This window comes from Primulina tabacum, chromosome 8, assembly GCF_025594145.1.
Source record: "Primulina tabacum isolate GXHZ01 chromosome 8, ASM2559414v2, whole genome shotgun sequence".
Lineage (NCBI taxonomy): Eukaryota > Viridiplantae > Streptophyta > Magnoliopsida > Lamiales > Gesneriaceae > Primulina > Primulina tabacum.
In genome coordinates this window covers 37,007,006-37,030,023 of record NC_134557.1, presented here as the reverse complement: position 1 = coordinate 37,030,023, position 23,018 = coordinate 37,007,006, and the positions used below count along the sequence as shown (strand labels likewise).

Sequence of the window (23,018 nt, the reverse complement as noted above, 5' to 3'; positions counted from 1 at the left end):
ACTTTAATGGAGATATTATTTTTAAATATTTAGGGGGAGAAAATTTTGTGTTTAAAATATTTTGAAAATATGATTTTTTGATTCACACAAAAAGAGGGAGAAATATGTTAGTTGAATCGATTGTTTATCCAAGTTTTGTGATCATCAAAAAGGGGGAGATTGTTGGAACATTTCATGTTTGCAATCTTGATTTTGATGTTAACAAAACTTGTTGTTGTGCTTCTAACATATTTACTCAAGTGTAAAGTTATTAAAACAAGAAGCAAACTGAAACTGAATTCTGCACAAACTGAATTTCTGGCAAGTTTAGGTTTTTTTATAATATCTCTCAACTAGATGATTAAAATGACAATACGCTAATTGACTGATCAGAAAACTCAATTTCGAACAAGTCGTATTTCACGTCAGTTGGGCAAATTCGGATTTTATCAAGGTCTAACTGATCACTGAATTACCGAACTGATTGCACAAAAACATCAATCAGTTGGGTATGAACAGTTTTGGTATTTTGGTCATATCTCTCAGCTCGTTTATTAGAATGAAGTGATTCAGTATGCATTGGAATGATAAGATGATGATCTAAAAATAATATTCAGAAGTCAAAGTCTGAATCGAAGCTTAAGATGCTGATAAATGAAGATGAATCTACTAGTTCTGCACAAACTGAAATCAGCTAGGATGATTTCAGCACACCAGCTGAAATGAACTGAACCAGCTGCTGACCAGCACAACTGAACTGAACCAGCTACTGACCAACTGAAACTGAACCGGTTGAACTAAACCAGACCAGCTGAAACTGAACCAAACAGAACCAGCAGCTAACTAACTGAACTGAACTGAACCAGCTGCTGACCAGTTGAACTGACCGACCAGTTGAGTAGAACTGAGTTGACCAGTCGGGAAAAAGTCCAGCAAGACAAATTTGACCGTTACAATCTCAGAAACAGTACAAAAACTTTCCAAACAATTATATTCTTGTGTCTAATGTATATATCATTGTTGGGGCCTATAAATACAACATCTAGAAAATCAAACAAGAGCTTTTGAAGAGGATTCAAAGCATGGGCAGTTAGCATGAAGAAATCAATTAGTTGAGATCACAAGCCCTTGTGTGATGATACATTTGATATGTACACTGTAAAGGATAAATTCCTCACACACAATCACTCACACATATACAAGAGAGTTGAACTTCAAGTATTAGTTGAGTAAGTCTTTACACAAAGACGTAAAATATTGTGTTTGTAGTCTTTGCATATGTGACATTAAAAAATATGATGATTGAAAGACGTAAAATATTGTGTTTGTAGTCTTTGCATATGTGACATTAAAAAATATGATGATTGTGAGGTGCTGCCTACAATCTTGAGTCCTAGGAGTTCAGTTAAGCAATAGCGTAAGTCCTAGCTGAATGAGTTTGTACGAAGAGTTGTATAGATCAAAGTCTTCTAGTGAATCCTTCCCAAGGGGAAGAAAGGGTGATGTAGGAGCATTTGAAGTCTCCGAAAATCCATAAAAAATTCGTGTCTATTTGTTTATTGCATTACTGTTAATTTCCACTGTTTTTAAAAAAGCATTGTTGAAACATTTTATGTGTTCTTCAAATGCCAAACTTCAACCAAAATATTTTTACTCATTAAACCTGCATATATTTTAAATGTTTTACAAAATGTTTAATTGGTTTCTACGAAGGATTATTTCGAGTGTCTTCCACTTGGTTTGAAAACCAAACTCGATTTAATTCATCAGTGTTCAATATTTCAAGAACCGAGCTATTGTAGCTCAACGATGATCCCCCTAACCGATCCTGTCAACTGTCTCCACATCTAAGGGAGATTTCTTTAGCTAATGTTGATGACATTTTTGCAGTAAACTGCACAACAACAGGAGGATGCTGCTAATGATAATGATGTGCCTTTACACAGTCTTCTATCGTTCTCTCTTGTAGTGTACAAATTAGATGTCACAAAGTTTGCTGAAGATGTGGTGACTCCAGAAGAAGAAGTCATTCTATCTGAGGAAGAATTTTTGAAAGAAGCATAAATGTTAATGGAAGAATAAGTTTTTTTTGATAAGGTATTCCCTGAGTCCATGGAAGCAATACTTGAAATTCTTGTGGATGAATCAGCAGTCCATCAGGGAGAAACTACTGAAGTTGTAGAAGTTTTTATGGAAAAGCAGTCAGTCAAGTAGAGAAACAAGAACGAGCTATTCATCAGATCATTCAGGCTACGCCTGAAGTTTCAGTGCAAGAGCCGTTCAGCCAAGATGACCCAGGAGTGTTGATATATAGAAAGTATGTCCTTTAAGCAGTTAGGCTCCCGTTCTGACTCTTGCTGTTGCTAAGGAATTACCCAGGATCAAGCTTTCCTCTCCAGATATTAATCTTACTGATGGCAATCTCTAGACATAATTCACACAAGTTTGTCCTCCATTACATCAACTCCTACTATTATGAAGAGAGGACACTCGAACACTGAAAATGATTTGAGTTGTTTCAAGGATAAAATGCTCAAGGAGGTCTCTGACTTATCCAAGAACATGATTGAAATTTTTATTAAGATAAATTTGATCAAGAAATATAAGGTGGCTACTGCTACTCATCTTGGTTGATAGATTCAGACGAATAGCTTTCAAATTTGCACCAAGATTGAAGAAGTACAAGCAAATCTTAATGAGAAGATTAACGAAGTTGGCAGTCGGTTAGCCACTGTATTCACCTACCTGAAAGCACTTTCTAGTGTTGACAAAAAGAGGTAAAGGGAAAACTAAACACACCAGCAGTCAACAACCTAAGCCAACCGGCCATCCGAGGAAGCCAGCTGATTATAGCAGCAAGCACTCACACTCTGGACATAAAGATCATCAGAAGAGATAAAGCAGTGTCTAGAACAATTTTAGTACTTTCAACTTATTCAGCTTAATAGTTTGTTTTTGAAACCAATGCATAATTTTGTCAAAAACCAAAATGAAGAAATTGTAGGACATTTACACTTTGATGTCTTAACAAGATAGCTGATATAATAGATAATTATAGAGGCTAGCCGAATTAAATTCATAAAAGAAATTTATTATTCATGTGTACATTTGTTTATGAAGAAAAATTGTTCTTCAGAGCCCTACCGATTACCTAAGCAAAACTGTTATTATATTATTCGAAGGCACACAAGATCACTGATAGTAGTCAAGATGATACAAAGGGTTGCCGAACAGAAGCACATCTAATAAAAAGTCAACCGATACAACATGTTGCCTCGGTAGATCAATTAGTCTAATCAATGGACATTATCTAAACATCTGATATTCATTCCCGAAGAGCAGAGCCAGGCTTATGATTGGATAAAATATCGTGTAACAACTTTTTAGTTCGTTGAATATCAGAATCCATGCACACTACTCGGAGTGTACTATCTGCCAGAAAATACGATAACATGGCACAACGACGTTGATATTTGTAATTTGATATAACAAGCACACGTTCATATTTGTAATTTGATCATTAAGGATCAATTTGTACTTAAAATTTCTTTTGAGAAATCTTTGTGATTGAGAGTAAGAAGTCTTACTGCTCATTTTGTTAAGTTTGTGATATTAAGAGTTTCAATAAGACAGTCTGATAAGTCTCGTTGAAGTGAGCAATTTCAAAGTGTTGTAATTGTCAAAATCTTTAAATGAAATCCTTCCGCAAAGAAGAATGGGTGACATAGAAATATTAAGGTATTCGAACATCTAGAAACAAACTTGTGTCATTTATGTTTCAGTTACTATATTTTAGCTTCATACTTGATAACCCAACTGTTCATGCACTCAAGTCATTTTGTGTTCAACCAGTACCAGTTAGCTTCCTCTCGTTCAGTTCTTAACTGTTGGCTTATTGATATCTAACCGAGAATAATTACATTCAGTGTTACTAATCCAATCGAAATATTTTAAAAATTTAATGATATTAGTAATTCATCCGTCTTAATCAATCACATATCATTACAAAATATAAATTTAGTAATAGATTTATATTTATTGTATTAAAACGTGAAGTTGAGTGAAATGGCCAGCTTAGATCCGGTAGCAGGTAACGCCCTCAACATGTGTCTCTTCCACCACATGACAGACAAGGGATACAATAGCACGTGGGAATGTCTCTGCTCTCCACCACAACACATCACTGCAAGTGGGTTTGGCTTCCTTCTTTGCCTCTTCGTTTCCTCTTTTCTTCCTTTGTTTGGGAGCCTCGGTCTTTGTCTTCCCACCATGGCACCGAGCAAAGTCCAGCAAAAAAAAGTTTGCTTGTTGTGTTGTCTGCCTCCTTCTTGTTGCAATTTCTCGGGCTTAACTCTGTTGCGTGGCATTCCCCCTTCTTGGCATTGGTAAGCTTCTTATGTGTTAACCTCCTCAAGAACCTTTACTTTACAGCAAATGGCATGTTTTAAGAATTAGATTAATTTTAACGAATTATTTCAGTATATTTTTATTGTTTCAGCAATTGTCCCGATATATAAATGATGTGTAATTCATAAATTTTTCTGCATACCTTTTGTTCTTATTTTTTAAAATAACTAAATTATTATTATATATAATTCTTAAAAAAACCACTCGGAGCACGCAGCGGGAAGACTAGATTTGATCATACGCATTGATAATTTATGTGAGCAAGTTTCTTGTATGGACCGTGTATCGTATTATCGTAAATCTTATTTGATTATCGATAATTCATGAAATTATCTTATGATTTGTGTTTGAAAAGTATGCTGAGTTGCAATAGAAAAGTGACACATGTTACGGTTTTAGCATAATTAACTGAGTATTAGTCCAAATGACATGAGATCAATTTCATTGGAAAGCTAATACATAGTGCTAAAACATTAGCATGTTTTGAGTTTCGAAAAATTTATTCGTTTGACTGGTCCAAAAAGATACACCGGTGTTAAAATGTTAAATATTATATATTATATTATATTATTTTATTATATTCATAGTAAAGAATATGCTAATTCGTTTTAGAATAATTAACTGAGTATTAGTTAGAATGAATTCATAGTAAGTTTCCATATAAAGGTGGAAAAGAAAAGAGAGAACGAGATTTTGATTTTCTTTTCGATCTTGCGACTTATCAGTTTATCCAATTGACGAATCGACTTCAGTTCTGGGATCGTTGACACGAGGTCTTCGATTTGAGCAATAAATTTTATATTTTTGGTGAGGTTTGAAATTCGTCAATTTTTTGAATAAATCCGATAAATTGTTAAATCATACAGAAATTGAAGATTGTTAAGTAGTGTATAATTTAACGAAGAAGAGATGATTATAGTGATGTTATTTTGAATTATTCTCAATTTATTATAATTAGAAAATTTTAATCATTGGATTGATATTGAAGAATTGTTTGTCAGTTGTTATTAATTGAAATGAAAATGTTATTGATGTGGATAGATTTTTATACTGATATCTTAAGCTACATCAACTGGAACGAAGAATTGAGGTATTTTGCGACCGAGTAACATACGACAGGTATCTGTATCATATGATATATGTTTGATTGATTTGATTGAAAATATATGTCTATATGCCTTAATTGTTGAGTTGATGAGGCATACATGACATACATGGTGAGCTATGATCCTTGGATACCTTGATATGCTTGGACTTGATTCTGGGGTTTGTGAACACGATGCTATGTTTGGCATTATGTGGCCCTTAAAGCATAGTCATTAGTGGCACCGTTGATTGATTGAGATTTGGGATTTGATAGCGTTTTGTCGACTTTATCATACGAGTATCCCTGATTGAGGCCAGTGTGTCAGCTCGAGCACTGATTTGATAGCGATTCGATTGATTCTGATATATGCTCAGTGGATGGGCATTTGACCTGATACCTCCACGACATACGTGCATTGCATACCATATATCATTGTTTAGATACTTGTGGTATATATTGTGGTTGTTTCAGACTGAGCTTTGCTCACCCTAGAGGAGGCTGTTGTTGTCTTTGTATGTGGACAATGACAAGTACTCCAGGATATCAGGAGACCGGAGATGGTGTTTCTGGAGGGAGTCACAGTTTGAGCTGAGGTTTAGTGGTCTTTCCCAGTATATATATATGTATCTATATACCGGGACATGTCCCGAGGATATGAGTTTGTTTGTATGTAGTTGTTTTGGATTACGTGTGGGCTTGTTTTATATTATGACGTGATGAGACGAGACTATACTATATACTATTTTAAGTATCATAATTATAGTTGAAACGTTTTGGGCTCACTGTAAAGAAAAATTTAAACTGTTTTTCGATGTGATTAATTAACCCTAATCAAATTGCATTGTAATAAAGATTTGGAGCTAAGGGCCCCACACAGCATGGTATCAGAGCATAGCTGGGAATGCTCGATTGAATCTTTTGTACACGTAATAGGCACAAATGAATTGTGCGTATGTGTTTCATTATTTGTATTACTTTCTCCTACTTGATTTAGTTTGAGTAAGTTATTGATGAGATTAATGATTTGAGATAATGTTGATATATCATTGATATGTATTTGTGATATTCATATTATATTTTGTAGATGGATCCCACAAATGAAACTGCGAGTAGTAGTACTTAGAGGATGGTTTGACAATTCGAAGGAATGTCCATGGATTTGGTTATGGCTCGATTCCAGGATTTGAAATCACCGAGGTTCTTTGGCATCGAGAGTGCAGAAAGAGCTGAGGCATGGTTCAAGGACATCGAGCACCTATTTAATATTGTTGAATATTCTAAATCTTTGAGAATGAAACTTGCCATTTATCAATTGAAAGACTAAGCAAAAATCTTGGTGGGAAGCCGCTGAGATTGGGCTGAAAGAGGTCGCGATTGAAGTCAAATGGGATGTCTTCAAAGCCCAGTTTTTGGAGCAGTATTCTCCTCCTTCGTATTATACTTCCCAAGAGAATGAATTCAATAGTCTGCAGCAGGGAACGATGACTATTGCAGAATATGCTTCGAAATTTTCGATGTTGTTGAAATATGCACCTCACGTCGTGGCTAATGCAAAAGCAAAATATAACAGGTTTGTGAATGGATTACATCTTGCTATATATACTTTTGTCATTTCTGGTTTGCCTATGAGCTAGGCAGAGGCAGTTGAACGAGCAAAGGCAGCCGAAGCTGGACTAAGGCGAGGAGGTCCTCAGTACGCTCCTTCACCTCAAGTGTCAGCTCAGCAGCCTACTTTGCGTCCAAGAGGTAAGAAGTTCAAGAAGACTGGTTCTGCTTCTTCATCTTCTTCGAGTTCGAGTGGATCCCAGCGAGGGAGTCCCGTGATTGCTCCTTATTGTAGTCATTGTGGAGGCAAACATACTATCGAGCAGTGTCGAGGTATGTTTGGTACTTGTTATCAGTGTGGACAGGAAGGTCATTTCTCTCGTGTATGTCCGAATAAGGGTACGACTTCGTCTCAATCCCAGCCAGAATTTAGAGGTGGCCCCAGTATGATGAGACATGTTGTTCCTATTCCCTCCTTTCGACACTCAAATGTTCCACGATATCGGGATCTGGTAGTCAGACTGTCCAGGGCCCTCCTCAAGTGAAAGTGTATACCTTTACTGAGGATCAGGCAAAAAAAGCTCATGGTGGTGTGATTGCAGGTATTTACATGCTTTGGGATTATCCTGCACGCGTTTTATTTGATACATGAGCATCTCACTCATTCATATCTCATGCATTTGTTGTATCACATGATATTATGTGTACTCCATTGTATGATACTTTGTCGATAGCCACGCTAGCAGGAAAGATTATTCTGTCTGAGCAAGTTGTGCATAACTGTGTTGATATACGAGGATAATGTGATGTTCATGAATTTGATTGTCCTCCCAATGCACGACTTTGATTGTATTGTTGGCATGGATATTTTGACAACAAATCGAGCTACTGTTGATTGTTTTCAAGGAGTGATTCGATTTCGACTTGTTGATGGACCCAAGTGGAATTTTTATGGCAAGGGTTCTCAAGCTAAAATTTCATTTGTATCCTCTCTGGAAATGTCTCGACTTTTGACTAGCGGAGATGAGGGTTATCTTATTTACGCTACTATAAGAAGGAGCCTTCTTTATCTGATATTCCTATTGCGAAAGAGTTTCCAGATGTATTTTCCGATGAAATTCCTGATTTTCCTCCTCCTCAAGAAGTTGAATTTAGTATTGATCTGATCCTATTTCTAAAGCTCCTTATCGCATGTCACCATTAGAATTGAAAGAACAATTACAGGATCTTCTTGATAAGGGATATATTCGACCGAGTGTATCACCTTGGGGAGCTCCAGTTTTATTTGTTTGAAAGAAATATGGTACTATGCGAATGTGTATCGATTATAGGCAACTGAATCGGGCTACTATGAAAAATAATTACCCACTTCCTTGTATTGATGATTTATTTGATTAGCTTCAGGATACTTTTGTATACTCTAAGATTGATCTTCGTTCTGGTTATCATAAAATACGAGTTCGAGAAGAAGATGTACCTAAGACTGCTTTTCGTACCAGGTATGGCCACTATGAATTCTTGGTTATGCCTTTCGGTCTCATGAATGCTCCTGCTGTATTTATGGATCTAATGAATCGTGTCTTTCAAAACTTTCTTGACTGATTCGTTATTGTATTTATCGATGATATTCTTGTATATTCGAAATCAAAAAAGGAGCATGCTGAACATTTGAGATTGGTACTTCAAACTCTTCGTAATGGTCATTTATATGCTAAATTGTCCAGATGTGAATTCTGGATGGACAACGTGGTATTTTTAGGCCATGTCATTTCGAGACATGATATATCTGTTGATCCTACTAAGCTTGAAGCTGTATTGAATTGGCCAAGACCTACGAATGTCCCTGAGATCCATAGCTTCATGGGTTTAGCTGGATATTATCGTCGTTTTATTGAAGGGTTTTCGAAAATAGCTAAACCTATTACTCAGCTGACACAGAAGAATCAGAGATTCATTTGGTCAGATGAATGTAAAGCTAGCTTTCTTGAATTGAAGACGAGATTAACCACAGCACATGTGCTTACTATTCCCTCAGGTACCGGAGGATTTGTAGTGTGTACAGATGCATCTGGTAAAGGTTTGGACTGTGTTCTGATGCAACATGGAAAGGTGGTTGCTTATGTGTCTCGTCAATTGAAATCTCATGAAACTCGTTATTATGTTCATGATCTGGAATTGGCCGCCATTGTATTTGCTCTGAAGATTTGGCGTCAATTACTTGTATGGAGAAAAGTTTGTTATTTATTCAGATCATAATAGTCTGAAATATCTCTTTTCTCAATCCGATTTGAATATGAGGCAACGCAGGTGGATGGATCTCCTGAAGGATTTTGATTGTGAGATTCAGTATCACCCTGGATCGGTGAATGTTACTGCGGATGCCCTTAGCCGTAAAGTTCATGATTCTATTTTAGCTTATGTTAATGTCGCCAAAGTACATGAGGATATATGTACTTCTGGTTGAACTTTTCACTCGAATTAGAATTCTGTCACTGTCTCAGCATTGCAAATTGAGCCGAACTTGATATCTAAAATACGAAAGACCCAACTAAGCGATGCTCAGACTCAAAAGTAGAAATAACTTGTATCTGCAGAACATCAGTCTGGATTTCAGATTTATTCTGATGGTTCTTTACGACTTAATGGTCGATTAGTAGTTCCTGATGATTCTGATTTGAAATCTGCCCTTCTTCGTGAAGCACATTGTAGTAAATACAGTATTCACCCCGGAGGCCGAAAAATGTATTTGACATTGAGACCTCAATTCTAGTGGAGACGTATGAAGAAGGACATTGCTGAATTTATTTCGAAATGCCTTATCTGCCAGCAAGTAAAAGTCGAGAGAATGAAACCTGTAGGATTACTCCATAGTCTTGAAATCCCAAAGTGGAATTGAGAACATATTGCTATGGATTTTGTGACTCATTTACCCCGTTCGCCCAAGGGCTGCAATGCTATTTGGGTTATTATCGATCGACTTTCAAAATCTGCGCATTTTATTTCGTATGAGCGGACTTATCCTTATAAGAGAATGACCCGTTTATACATTGAGAATATTGTGAGACTGCACGGTGTGCAAGTCTTAATTGTATCAGATCGTGATCCAAGGTTTGCTTCTATATTCTGAGGTAGTTTCCAAGAAGCGATGGGTACGCGTTTGGCTATGAGTACTGCTTATCACCCTCAGACTGATGGCCGGCCAAACTGAGCGTACAGTTCAAACGTTAGAAGATATGTTACGTGCCATAGTAATGGATTTTCAAATTGGATGGCAAGATCCCTTACCATTTGTAGGATTTTCTTACAATAATAGTTTTCAAACCAGTATTGGTATTGCACCATTTGAAGCCTTGTATGAGAGACGATGTAGATCACCGTTATTCTGGGATGAAATTGGTGAAAGACAAATGACTGGACCTGAAATGATACAGGAAATGAATGATAAGGTTAAGTTGATTCGATAGCGGATGAAAGCTGCTCAGGATCGTCAAACGAGTTATACGAATAAACGAAGACGACCCTTAGAATTCCAGATAGGTGATAAAGTGTTTTTGAAAATATCTTCATTTAGAAGAATCGTTCGATTTGGCATGCGAGGGAAATTATCTCCTCGATATGTTGGTCCATACGAGATCCTTGATCGAGTTGGAGATCTTGCTTATCGACTGGCATTGCCACCATCTTTATCTGACATTCACGATGTGTTTCATGTTTCTATGTTGAGAAAGTATGAACCATATCTATCACATGTGCTTCAGCCTGATGAGGTTGAACTCGATCCTTCTATTTCCTGTGTTGAACAACCTGTTTGTATTATGGATCGAAATGAGAAAATATTGCGTAACAAATCGATCCCTTTAGTTCGAGTGCAATGGACACAACATGATGTGGAGGAGTCAACGTATGAATTGGAAAGCAAGATGCGAGAATCATATCCGCACTTGTTTGATTATATTCCACATGTTCCATTGTATTCAATGTATAATGATCCATTTACTGATTTTAGTTTTGATATGTAATATAACTGGTGATGTACTATATGTTTACCAATGTTATGTATATATGGACACTTGAGATTTCGAGGACGAAATTTTTTAAGTGGGGGAGAAATATAAGGATTGTGTATCTTATTATCGTAAATCTTATGTTGATTATCGATAATTCATGAAATTATCTTATGATTTGTGTTTGAAAAGTATGCTGAGTCGCAATAGAAAAGTGACACATGTTACGGTTTTAACATAATTAACAGAGTATTAGTCCAAATTACATGAGATCAATTTCATTGGAAAGCTAATACATAGTGCTAAAACTTTCATGTTTTGAGTTTTGAAAAATTTGTTCGTTTGACTTGTCCAAAAAGATACACCGGTGTTAAAATGTTAAATATTATATATTATATTATATTATTTTATTAATATAATATAATATAATATTAAAAAAATAAGTTTGAAAACTTACGTGAATTAATTCACGGTAAATTTCCACATAAAGGTGGAAAGGAAAAGAGAGAACGAGATTTTGATTTTTTTTCGATCTTGCGACTTATCAGTTTATCCAATCGACGAACCGACTTCAGTTCTGGGATCGTTGACACGAGGTCTTCGATTTGAGTTATAAATTTTATATTTTTGGTGATGTTTGAAATTTGTCAATTTTTGGAATAAATCCGATAAATTGTTAAATCATACAGAAATTGAAGATTGTTAAATAGTGTATGATTTTAACGAAAAAGAGATGATTATAGTTATGTTATTTTGAATTATTCTCAATTTATTATAATTAAAAATTTTAATCATTGGATTGAGATTGAAGAATTGTTTGTCAGTTGTTATTAATTGAAATGAAAATGTTATTAATGTAGATATATTTTTATACTGATATCTTCAAGCTACATTAACTGGAATGAAGAATTGAGGTATGTTGCGATCGATTAACATACGACAAGTATCTGTATCATATGATATATGTTTGATTGGTTTGATTGAAAATATATGTATATATGTCTTATTTGTTGAGTTGATGTGGCATACATGACATACACGTTGAGCTATGATCCTTGGATACCTTGATATGATTGGATTTGATTCTGAGATTTGTGAACACGATGCTATATTTGGCATTATGTGGCCCTTAAAGCATAGTCATTAGTGGCCCCACTGATTGATTGAGATTTGATAGCGCTTTGTCGACGTTATCATACGAGTATCCCTGATTGAGGCCTGTGTGTCAGCTCGAGCATTGATTTGATAGCGATTCGATTGATTCTGATATATGCTCAGTGATGGGCATTTGACCTGATACCTCCACGGCATACATGCATTGCATATCATATATCATTGTTTAGATACTTGTGGTATAAATTGTGGTTGTTTCAGACTGAGCTTTGCTCACCCCAGAGGGGACTGTTGTTGTCTTTGTATGTGGATAATGACAGGTACTCCAGGATATCAGGAGACCAGAGAGGGTGCTTTTGGAGGGAGTGACAGTTTGAGCTGAGGTTTAATGGTCTTTCCTAGTATATATATATGTATATATATACCGAGACATGACCCAAGGATATGAGTTTGTTTGTATGTAGTTGTTTTGGATTACGTGTGGGCTTTGTTTCATATTGTGACGTGATGAGACGAGACTCTATTATATACTATTTTAAGTATCATAATTATAGTTGAAACGTTTTGGGCTCACTGTAAAGAAAAATTTAAATTGTTTTCCGCTGTGATTAATTAACCTTAATCAAATTGCATTGTAATAAAGATTAGGAGCTAAGGATCCCACATTGCTAATCAGACCTACTTGTTTGGTGAAGTTTTATTACCAATTACTAATCCAGACAAAACTAATTGGTGTATTATTTTAATTTTTTTCAGAGAAAAATTTTTGCAAGAATGTCATTTTTTGTGTGAAAATTTATGAAGAAATGAAAAGGATAGATAAGTTTAGGAGATCAAGTAAATTTTTTTTTTTGGCTAATAATAATTTGTGTACGGACTTCGGATTATTGGATTTTTTAATTTATTGATTGATCAATTAGTTCGTGAAGAATAGAAAATCACCCACCCCAATTAATCTATCCATTATGGATGCCATGCCCTCCACGACACTGGAAAATATTTATTAGTGGAGGAATCTGATCAGAGATATATGAATTAATGAAGGTATGGATTGGCCTTATATATGAAGGTATGGATTGGCCTTATATATGAATAAAAATATGATTGAATTGTCATTGAGTACCCATTTTCGCTCCGTGTATGAAAGAAAACTGTGTTCCTCCTAATAATACACAATTCTTTATTTACTCAATAAAAACCAGTCCATTCATGCATGTTATAATATAAAGGAATATTAAGTAAACAGCTGTGATCTAAAATTGGGAAAATTGGCAAAATAATCTCGTTCAACTATTTATTTAAGAAAATGACATCCTCATGTGTATTTCAAATTGGCAAAATAACCTGGGTCAACTATTTATTTAAGAAAATGACCTCCTCATGTGTATTTCAAATAAACATGAAGAGATCATTTTCTTAATTAAATAGTTGATCGATGTTAAACTTCAGCGATGTCTATATCATCTCATATTCAATAAAATCTTCGCCTATAAGCACTGTCATTAGCATGGCGGAAGAAAAGGAAAAGCACCACCACCACCACCACTTCCACCACATGGAGGAGGAAAAGAAGCCGGTTGAGGCGGTGGTGTACACGGTGTTGGAAGTTTGATGCTTAATGAATAAAAATTAAGCAAAAAAAATCAATATGTTTGATTGGAAAAATTCGAAACGAAAAACGAAGTTTAATGAACGAATATTAAGTTCGGTGGTTCTGGATAAAACTCAAAACGAGTTCATCAAATGTTGGACGAACTTAAAACGAGTAGTCGGAACATGTAAGGGACGAAAATTGAAAAAGAAAAAAAAATATTCGCGTGCGGGTGCGCGCACCTGCCTCCTACCAGTGGCAGGCGCTGCCGAGAGCGCTCGGCAGGAGCTCGGCAGCGCGCGCGCGCCTGCGCAGACGTGCGCACAGACGCGTCCCTTCGACTTTTTCTGACATTTTTTCATTTCTTTGGCATTGTTTGATGATTGTGATCAGTTACAATGGCCAAGGGACACCTCCTATGGATGAAAGATCATGTCTTTTAACATGAAAACATTAAATGATTGATTTTTGAAAATCAAACACAACATTACATCATATGCATCTTCTTCTTCTTCCTTCTTCAACAAGAGAGAGTTTTTTCATTTCCTTGTGATAGAACTTGAATATTTGAGTGCTCATTATTCAAGTGTTGTAGTTGTATCTTGGGAGAAGATTACCACAACCTCTAGCACATTGTGAGGGGCAAATTCTTCTTAAGGAGAAAGTGTTCAACACTTGCCTCTACAAGCCATATTCATTTGTTTTCTTCTTGCTACTCCTCTCATATTTGAATACCACAAACAACAATCTTAAGAAGAATTTGGATTTTTGATCATTTGCAAGAAGAATTTCAATGGCATCAACATCTACAACACCACATGCAACCATTGCACAAGGAGAGAAACCAAAAAGTTTTCTGGTGCGGATTTTAAAATATGGCAACAAAAGATGCTTTTCTATTTCACAACCTTGAGTTTGTCAAGGTTCTTGAAGGAGGATCCTCCCACCGTTGCTGAAAACGAGACAGATACCAACATGAGGGCCGCTTTGGATGCATGGAACCAAAGTGATTTCTTGTGCAAGAACTACATCCTCAATGGACTTGACAATGCATTGTACAATGTGTATTGTCAAGTCAAGACCGCCAAAGAACTTTGGGATATGCTTGATAAGAAATACAGGGCGGAGGATGCGGGTTTGAAGAAATTCATTGTTGGGAGATTTCTGGACTTCAAGATGATAGACTCAAAATCTGTGATGAGTCAAGTGCAAAACTACAATTTCTCTTCCAAGTTGCTGCAATGATCGAGAAACTCCCTCCATTGTGGAAGGACTTCAAGAATTATTTGAAGTACAAAAGAAAGGAGATGGGATTGGAGGATCTCATTGTGAGATTGAGGATAGAAGAGGACAACAAGAGCACCGAGGCCAAGGCAAGTAAAATGACAGCAAGGGTGAATGTTGTTGAATCGAGTCTTCAAGGGAAGAAGAGGAAATTTGAGAAGCAACCACAACAAGGCCAACAACCACCAAACAAGAAGAAGTTCAAAGGCACTTGTTATAACTGCGAAAAACCGAATCACATGGCGAAGGATTGTAGGAAGCCAAAGAAGGGAAATCCTCAAGCCAACGTAATTCAAGAAAGGTCGGTACCATTTGATTTTTCTCAACTCGATTTGTCTTCAGTTATTTTGGAAGCCAATTTGGTGGAAAACTCCAATGAATGGTGGGTTGATACGGGACCAACTCGACACATATGCTCCAACAAGGGGATGTTCTCCACATACACTCCATCGACCGGGAGAAAACTTTGCATGGGGAACTCCGCTACATCTGAGGTGGTTGGCACCGGAAATGTGGTATTGAAGATGACATCGGGTTCGGAAGTAACCCTTGTTGATGCACTTCATGTACCAGACATAAGAAAGAACCTCGTGTCGGGGTCTTTGTTGGTCAAACATGGGTTTAGACTAGTATTTGAGTCTAACAAGTTTGTATTGACCAAGAATGGTCATTTTATTGGAAAAGGATATCTCGATGAGAACCTTTTCAAGTTGAATGTAATGGCTATACGCCAAAATGTTGTTGAAAGTAATAAAGGAAAAAGTTCTATTTACTTGCTTGAGTGTTCTCATTTATGTCATGTTCGTTTAGGACACGTAAATTTTAATACCTTGCAACGTTTAATGAAACATGAATTATTGCCTAAACACAACGTCGATCCAACACAAAAATGCGAGATATGTGTTGAAGCAAAAATGACCAAAGCGCCTTACCACTCGATTGAAAGATGTACAACTCTTCTAGAATTAATACACACCGATCTTGGTGATTTAAAGTTTGTACAAACTAGAGGAGGGAAAAGATACAACGTGACATTCATTGATGATAATACAAGGTACTGTTACGTATATCTTTTGAGGTCGAAAGATGAAGCTCTTGAAGCATTCAAATGTTATAAGACCGAAGTTGAGTATCAACTAGGCAAACAAATAAAGAGGGTTCAAAGCGATAGAGGGGGCGAATACGGAGCACCGTTTGATGAATTCTGCACATCTGTGTGTATAATTCATGAAACGACTGCACCTTATTCACCACAATCGAATGGCATTGCCGAAAGAAAGAATCGAACTCTGAAAGATATGATGAATGCTATGTTAATAAGTTCAGGACTACCCCAAAACTTGTGGGGGGAAGCAATACTATCGGCTAATCACATCCTGAACAAGATACCCCACAAGAAAAATGACAAGTCACCTTATGAATTGTGGAAAGGTCACAAACCTTCCTACAAGTATCTCAAAGTGTGGGGGTGTCTAGCTAAGGTTGAAATACCAAAGCCTAAACAAGAGCGAATTGGACCAAAGACGGCCGACTGCTTATTCATTGGATATGCACATAATAGTAGTGCCTATAGGTTTATAGTGCACAAATCTGAAAATACAGAAATGAATACGGGCATGACAATTGAGTCAAGAAATGCAGTATTCTTTGAAAATATATTTCCTTGTAAAGAAAGGAAAGAAAATGGTTCTAGCAAGCGAAAACTTGAGATGGAGCATGAAGGTCAAGTACCTACACATGATCCAACTCTAAATGAAAATGCTATACCATTGGAATGCTATTCAAAAGAGCAAGAGCCAAGAAGAAGCAAAAGGGCTAGAATCTCAAAGTCCTTTGGTCCAGACTTCCATACTTTTATGTTGGAGAATGAACCAAAGAACTTACAAGATGCTCTGGCTAGCCCTGACGCTCCTTATTGGAAAGAAGCCATCAACTCTGAAATGGATTCTATTTTGCAAAACCATACTTGGGAACTAGTGAATCTTCCACCAGGTACCAAGCCATTGGGATGCAAATGGATATTGAAAAAGAAAATGAGAGTTGATGGAGGTATTGAAAAATACAAAGCCAGGCTTGTGGCCAAAGGCTATAGACAAATAGAAGGTCATGATTTCTTTGACACGTATTCACCAGTTTCAAGAATAACATCCATTCGTGTGCTCATTGCTATTGTAGCTTTGCATAACCTTGAGATACATCAAATGGATGTCAAAACGGCGTTCTTAAATGGTGAACTTGAAGAAGAAATATATATGGAGCAACCTGAAGGCTTCATAGTTAAAGGACAAGAAAGAAAAGTATGTCATTTAATTAAGTCGCTATACGGACTTAAACAAGTGCCCAAGCAGTGGCACGAAAAATTTGACAAGGTAGTATTGTCAAATGGATTTAAGATTAATGAGTGTGACAAATGTGTTTACATTAAAGGCACTCGAAAATCTTATGTGTTAGTATGTCTATATGTGGATGACATGCTAATAATCGGGAATAACCAAGAGTTGATTAAGGGTACAAAGAAAATGTTGACAAAACATTTTGATATGAAAGATATGGGTATTGCTGATGTAATTCTAGGGATTAAAATCTTTAGAACTCCAGAAGCAATAGTCATATCTCAATCTCATTATGTAGAAACAGTGTTAAAAAAGTTTATCGCTTATGACTCTACCCCAGTAAAAACGCCTTTGGACGTGAATGTCCATTTGGCGAAGAATCGTGGAGAACCAGTTTCCCAACTGGAATACTCCAAAATTATTGGAAGCCTTATGTACATCACTAATTGTACTAGACCTGATATCGTTTGTGCGGTTAACAAGTTAATTCGGTTTACAAGTAATCCTAGTGATGCACACTGGAAGGCGTTGACAAGGGTGCTTAGATATTTAAAGCACACCTCAGAATATGGACTAAATTACACAAGGTATCCTGCAGTACTTGAAGGATACTGTGATGCAAATTGGATTTCTGATACCCATGACTCCAAATCCACCATCGGCTATGTATTTAGCATTGGTGGAGGAACAGTTTCTTGGAGGTCATCGAAACAAACTTGCATTGCTAGATCTACCATGAAATCGGAGTTCATAGCGCTAGATAAAGCTGCAGAAGAAGCTGAATGGCTTCGCAACTTTCTAGAGGACATTCCATGTTGGACAAGTCCAGTGCCAGCAATCTTGATACATTGCGACAGTCAGTCGGCAATTGCAAGGGCACAAAACAGTATGTACAATGGCAAGTCTCGACACATTCGTCGAAGACATAATACTGTGCGACAGTTGATCTCTAATGGAGTTATATCTGTTGATTATATTAAATCAAAGGATAACTTAGCGGATCCGCTTACAAAAGCATTAAATAGAGATCAAATGTACTGTCTGTCAAGAGGAATGGGTTTAAAACCTACCAAATAAAGTTTTCATAGTGGCAACCCAACCTTGTAGATTGGAGATCCCAAGATCTTGGTTCAATGGGACAACTAAATTATGAAAACTTGAGGAATCACTCCTCATTCCTAAAACGATGAGTGAAGTTGCCTACAAAGGTAGTGAGGTTAAGTATTGTACTTTTAATGATTCTGTAGCTTGCAAAAGCGAGGTAAGTAGGATACCCTTTTACAAGGAGATCACCTATGTACGTGTGAGGACGGGCCGCCTCGATGAAACACGTATGAAGCCAAGATGTGTTCCAGGGCCAAAACGGACACAACCGATAACACAAAATGGAAATGGAAGAAAGGTTATCATGTGGATACAGTTGTCTGGGTTTACATGAACCGCCAAGAAGTTCAAGACATCACGTTCACTTCGTGGCCTAGTAAATCCGATTGTATTCCACTAGGGAAGGTTCAAAGCCAAAAGCTACCTCTCCTGATGTGATAATTTTTCGTATATATACTCTCTCTTATGCATCACAAGCATTCATGCATTAATTTCATTCATGTGGGGGATTGTTGGAATTTTGATGTTTAATGAATGAAAATTAAGCAAAAAAATCAATGTGTTTGATTGGAAAAATTCGAAACGAAAAACGAAGCTTAATGAACGAATATTAAGTTCAGTGGTTATGGATAAAACTCGAAACGAGTTCATCAAATGTTGGACGAACTTAAAACGAGTAGTCGGAATATGTAAGGGACGAAAATTGAAAAAAAAAATATTCGTGTGTACAGTAGCCGGCGCGCACCCGCGCGCGGGTCTGCGCGCGGGTGCGCGCACCTGCCTCCTACCAGTGGCAGGCGCGCACCCACGCGCTGGCCGGCGCGCGGGTGCGCGCACCTGCCAGTGGCAGGCGCGCATGTCTGCGTTCGGCAGGAGCTCGGCAGCGCGCGCTGCGCCTGCGCAGGCGTGCGCACAGACGCGTCCCTTCGAATTTTTCTACATTTTTTCATTTCTTTGGCATTGTTTGATGATTGTGATCAGTTACAATGGCCAAGGGACACCCCCTATGGATGAAAGATCATGTCTTTTAACATGAAAACATTAAATGATTGATTTTTGAAAATCAAACACAACATTACATCATATGCATCTTCTTCTTCTTCCTTCTTCAACAAGAGAGAGTTTCTTCATTTCCTTGTGATAGAACTTGAATATTTGAGTGCTCATTATTCAAGTGTTGTAGTTGTATCTTGGGAGAAGATTGCCACAACCTCTAGCATATTGTGAGGGGCAAATTCTTCTTAAGGAGAAAGTGTTCAACACTTGCCTCTACAAGCCATATTCATTTGTTTTCTTCTTGCTACTCCTCTCATATTTGAATACCACAAAGAACACACGGAAACCGCCTACGAGGTTGATGCTGAGGGTCAACGCTACGACACTACAGAAACCGTTGGTCATGGTCCAACGCAACCAGATTATGAGAAAGAGTGTAAGGCTCATCAGAGCAAGGAACTCCTCGGTGAACTGGGAACTGTGGCTGCTGGTGCTTACGCCTTCGTAAATTCCTGAATTATTGCCTAAAATTTCATGTTTTTCTCAACCTACCATGCATGGCATTGGATCATAGAATAATACTGATGTGAACTCGTTGAAATGGATGAGCCGGGTAAGGAGCTCCAACGGATCAAACCAACAATTTATAGTATTTGGGAATTTTGAGTGAAGATAATGGCTAAGATTAACACCTGCAAACAAGAAAGTAACTCGTGAATGGGCGCCGAAGGGGTGTCCGACGTGGCCACTCCGATGCTAAAGTCAGCAGGTTGAAGATGAACACAAGCAATATTTGAGAGAAAATATGTATAATGCTTAGAGTTCAAAGATTTTTTAGAATCCTTTAATCTCATCAATACCTGCTATTTATAGTAGAGGAATGGGTAGTTACCTCGATTTTCGTGTCATCCACTAAGTCGGTTTACCATACTAACTTCTGATGACTTCTCGGACACTCCAAACCCAAGTTGTTCTGACAGATTGGATTACATGTATCAATCACATTTGAGTGTGGTTCATTTATCGAGGTAATGCAGTTCTCGAGGTTGCCCAGGTGGTGATGTAATCGGGAACTCTGCCCGGGAAGATGAGAAGCGCCCGGATGGTTCCGTGTTGGTAGAGAGCTCGAGTAAAGTCATAAGCCCGGGAAGAGAAGACTTGTCCGGATCTTTAAGAAACTTATCCTATACATGGGTCATGATCTCAGCCACCCCAGTAACAAATCGGGTTAACGATGACCCGGCTCCTGATGGGGGTATCACCACCCATCCCTAAAATAGTCGGGCTAGAGTTTGACTCGTTGTCCCGATCAGTCATACTTGTTTATTTTAAGACGCAACCCAGAGTAAATAAGAGTATTGGGTCTTCAAATATTCCACAGAAGTGATGGGTTGTCGGGGTCCCATATCTCCCGGGTTTTGAATAGTTGTCGTTTAGTACTCTCGGGAAGTCCAAGAAGTGTCATTATGACGTATGCGTCAGTATTGATACTACCGAAAATCGTTCGTACTCCGAGGTAATAATGAGCCTACCTCCTCGATATGCGTACATGTCTTTTCATCTGCCCAATACAACTTCCAAAGTTCATCCTAGTCGTTCATGTGCTCATAGATTAACGGCTGCGATTGGCCCTCTCCTCCTATATATAATAGGTCACATATTTCCCCATCATACCAGCAAATTACAATATGAGAAGTATAATGGAAGTTTCCAGTAATTAGAAGGCTCTCGATATGGCAGAGGAGTTCATGGAAGCAGCTTTCGAGCAACGGAAATCTGAATTGGAAGATGAAGTCTTCCAGAAGGTCCTTCGCTACTGGGAAGAATTGCAAGGACTTCAATTTCTCTACGAGTGTGGAGAGGCTACCACTCCTCGGCTGGTGGCGAAACTTGAGAAATATCGGGAACACTTGCGCATTTCTGATACGGTAAATCTCTTTGAGGACGACTATGTCCTCCAGCTAATGCTTTATAAGGAAAGGAAGACGCTGCAGAACATTGCCAATTCTGCCAGTTTTCTCAAGGCGTTCACTGGCAGCTCTGTAAAGAGCTTGATGATCAAGTGGATGGCCTCTGTAGAGGAGGAATTTTTTAATGTAACCGGTGAAACCTTTCCTGAATAAAAGATACTTATCTGGTTTACTCTTGTTGTCAGCATTCTAATTTCATCAATTGATACATATTTCATGAACTGAACTAAAATAGATGATCGTAACTGATAAATGACCAGCTAAAATACCGGGACCTAAAATTTCCCGAATTTTAAAATAAGATGTCGGGGCCTCAAACCTCCCGGGCTATAAAATAAGATGCCGGGGGAGGTGCCGGGGCCTCAAACCTCCCGGACTATGATGTGGTATCATAATGATGCACGAATCAGCATTAAATTCCCGCCGAGAAACGTTTTGTATTTCGAGGTAATAATGATCTCGTGTCATCGATACTTGTGTGCGCCCCTTCGACTGCCCGGTACAATTTACGAGGCGCATGCTGATCGTCCACGTGTGTTTAAATCAACGGTTGTGATCAACTCTCCTCCTGAATAAATGGGAAAACGTTTTGATTGGTTTGAAACATTCCGACTTCTTCCATATTGAATGCCATTTGCCTATAAATAAGATGGTAGAGATGAAAGGTGATCATCAATTCAATATGTCGAGTTCAAGTGATTCCAGTGATTGCAGCAGCATGGTCTCTTCCATTGGTGCACATAGTCAAATACCAGTTGAGCTACGTCCTTATGTGGAGAATCTGAAAAAGACGGTCGAAGAGTACATCGAGGTAAAGGTTATGTCTACTTGGTACAAGATCCAAGATATTAACAATGCGTACCAAAATGGCTTGGCTCTCAACCGTGCACAAAGGGCAGCAGTAAGGAAATACCGGCGAGAGCTTGGAGTAGCTCGAGTTGCAGACCTGGCCACTGACCAAGTTTTGTTGCATGCGATGCTGTGGAAGGAATGGCATCATCTGAACAAGATATCAACCTCCGAGTTATTCTCCAATCTTCACATTCGGGAATTAACTGATTGGATAACTGAGTGGAAAGACTATGTAGCCTCAAGAATGGCACAGATGTAATACGCCATTTGATAATTTCCTTAAAGAAGTTATTTGGTTTATCTCTGTCTTCTACTCTGTTGTAAGAATTTAATTTCATCAGTTGATATATATATCATGAACTGAATAACTGACATGAGACTAACTGCTATTAGTTGCAGCCGAATAACTGATAGATGACAAACCAAAATGCCACGACTTAATATTCCCCCGAACTTTTTTAGAATAAGAAACCGGGACCTCAAATCTCCCGGGCTATAAAATAAGATGCCGGGGCCTCAAACCTCCCGGGCTTAAGATGAGGTGCCAGGGCCTCAAACCTCCCGGACTATAAAATAAGATGCCGGGATCTCAATCCTCCCGGGCTTATGATGAGGTGTCGGGGCCTCAAACCTCCCGGATTTTAATAAGATCTTGGGTAACCTAAGGGGTGTCATGATAACGCGTGCCCTCTTACTCAACGGTCAGGAACGTTTCGCACTTCGAGGAGTCGATAAGTCTGACATTTTAATTAT

General features: G+C 37.8%; 1 long non-coding RNA gene across 1 annotated transcript; it reads left to right on the top strand.

Moving 5' to 3' along the window:
* The first annotated feature begins 4,053 nt into the window (after positions 1-4,053).
* LOC142554032 (uncharacterized) lies at positions 4,054-12,747 on the top strand. Its single transcript, XR_012822074.1, has 2 exons — positions 4,054-4,364; positions 12,456-12,747. It is a non-coding gene; the product is annotated as an uncharacterized LOC142554032 (long non-coding RNA).
* Positions 12,748-23,018: the final 10,271 nt, after the last annotated feature.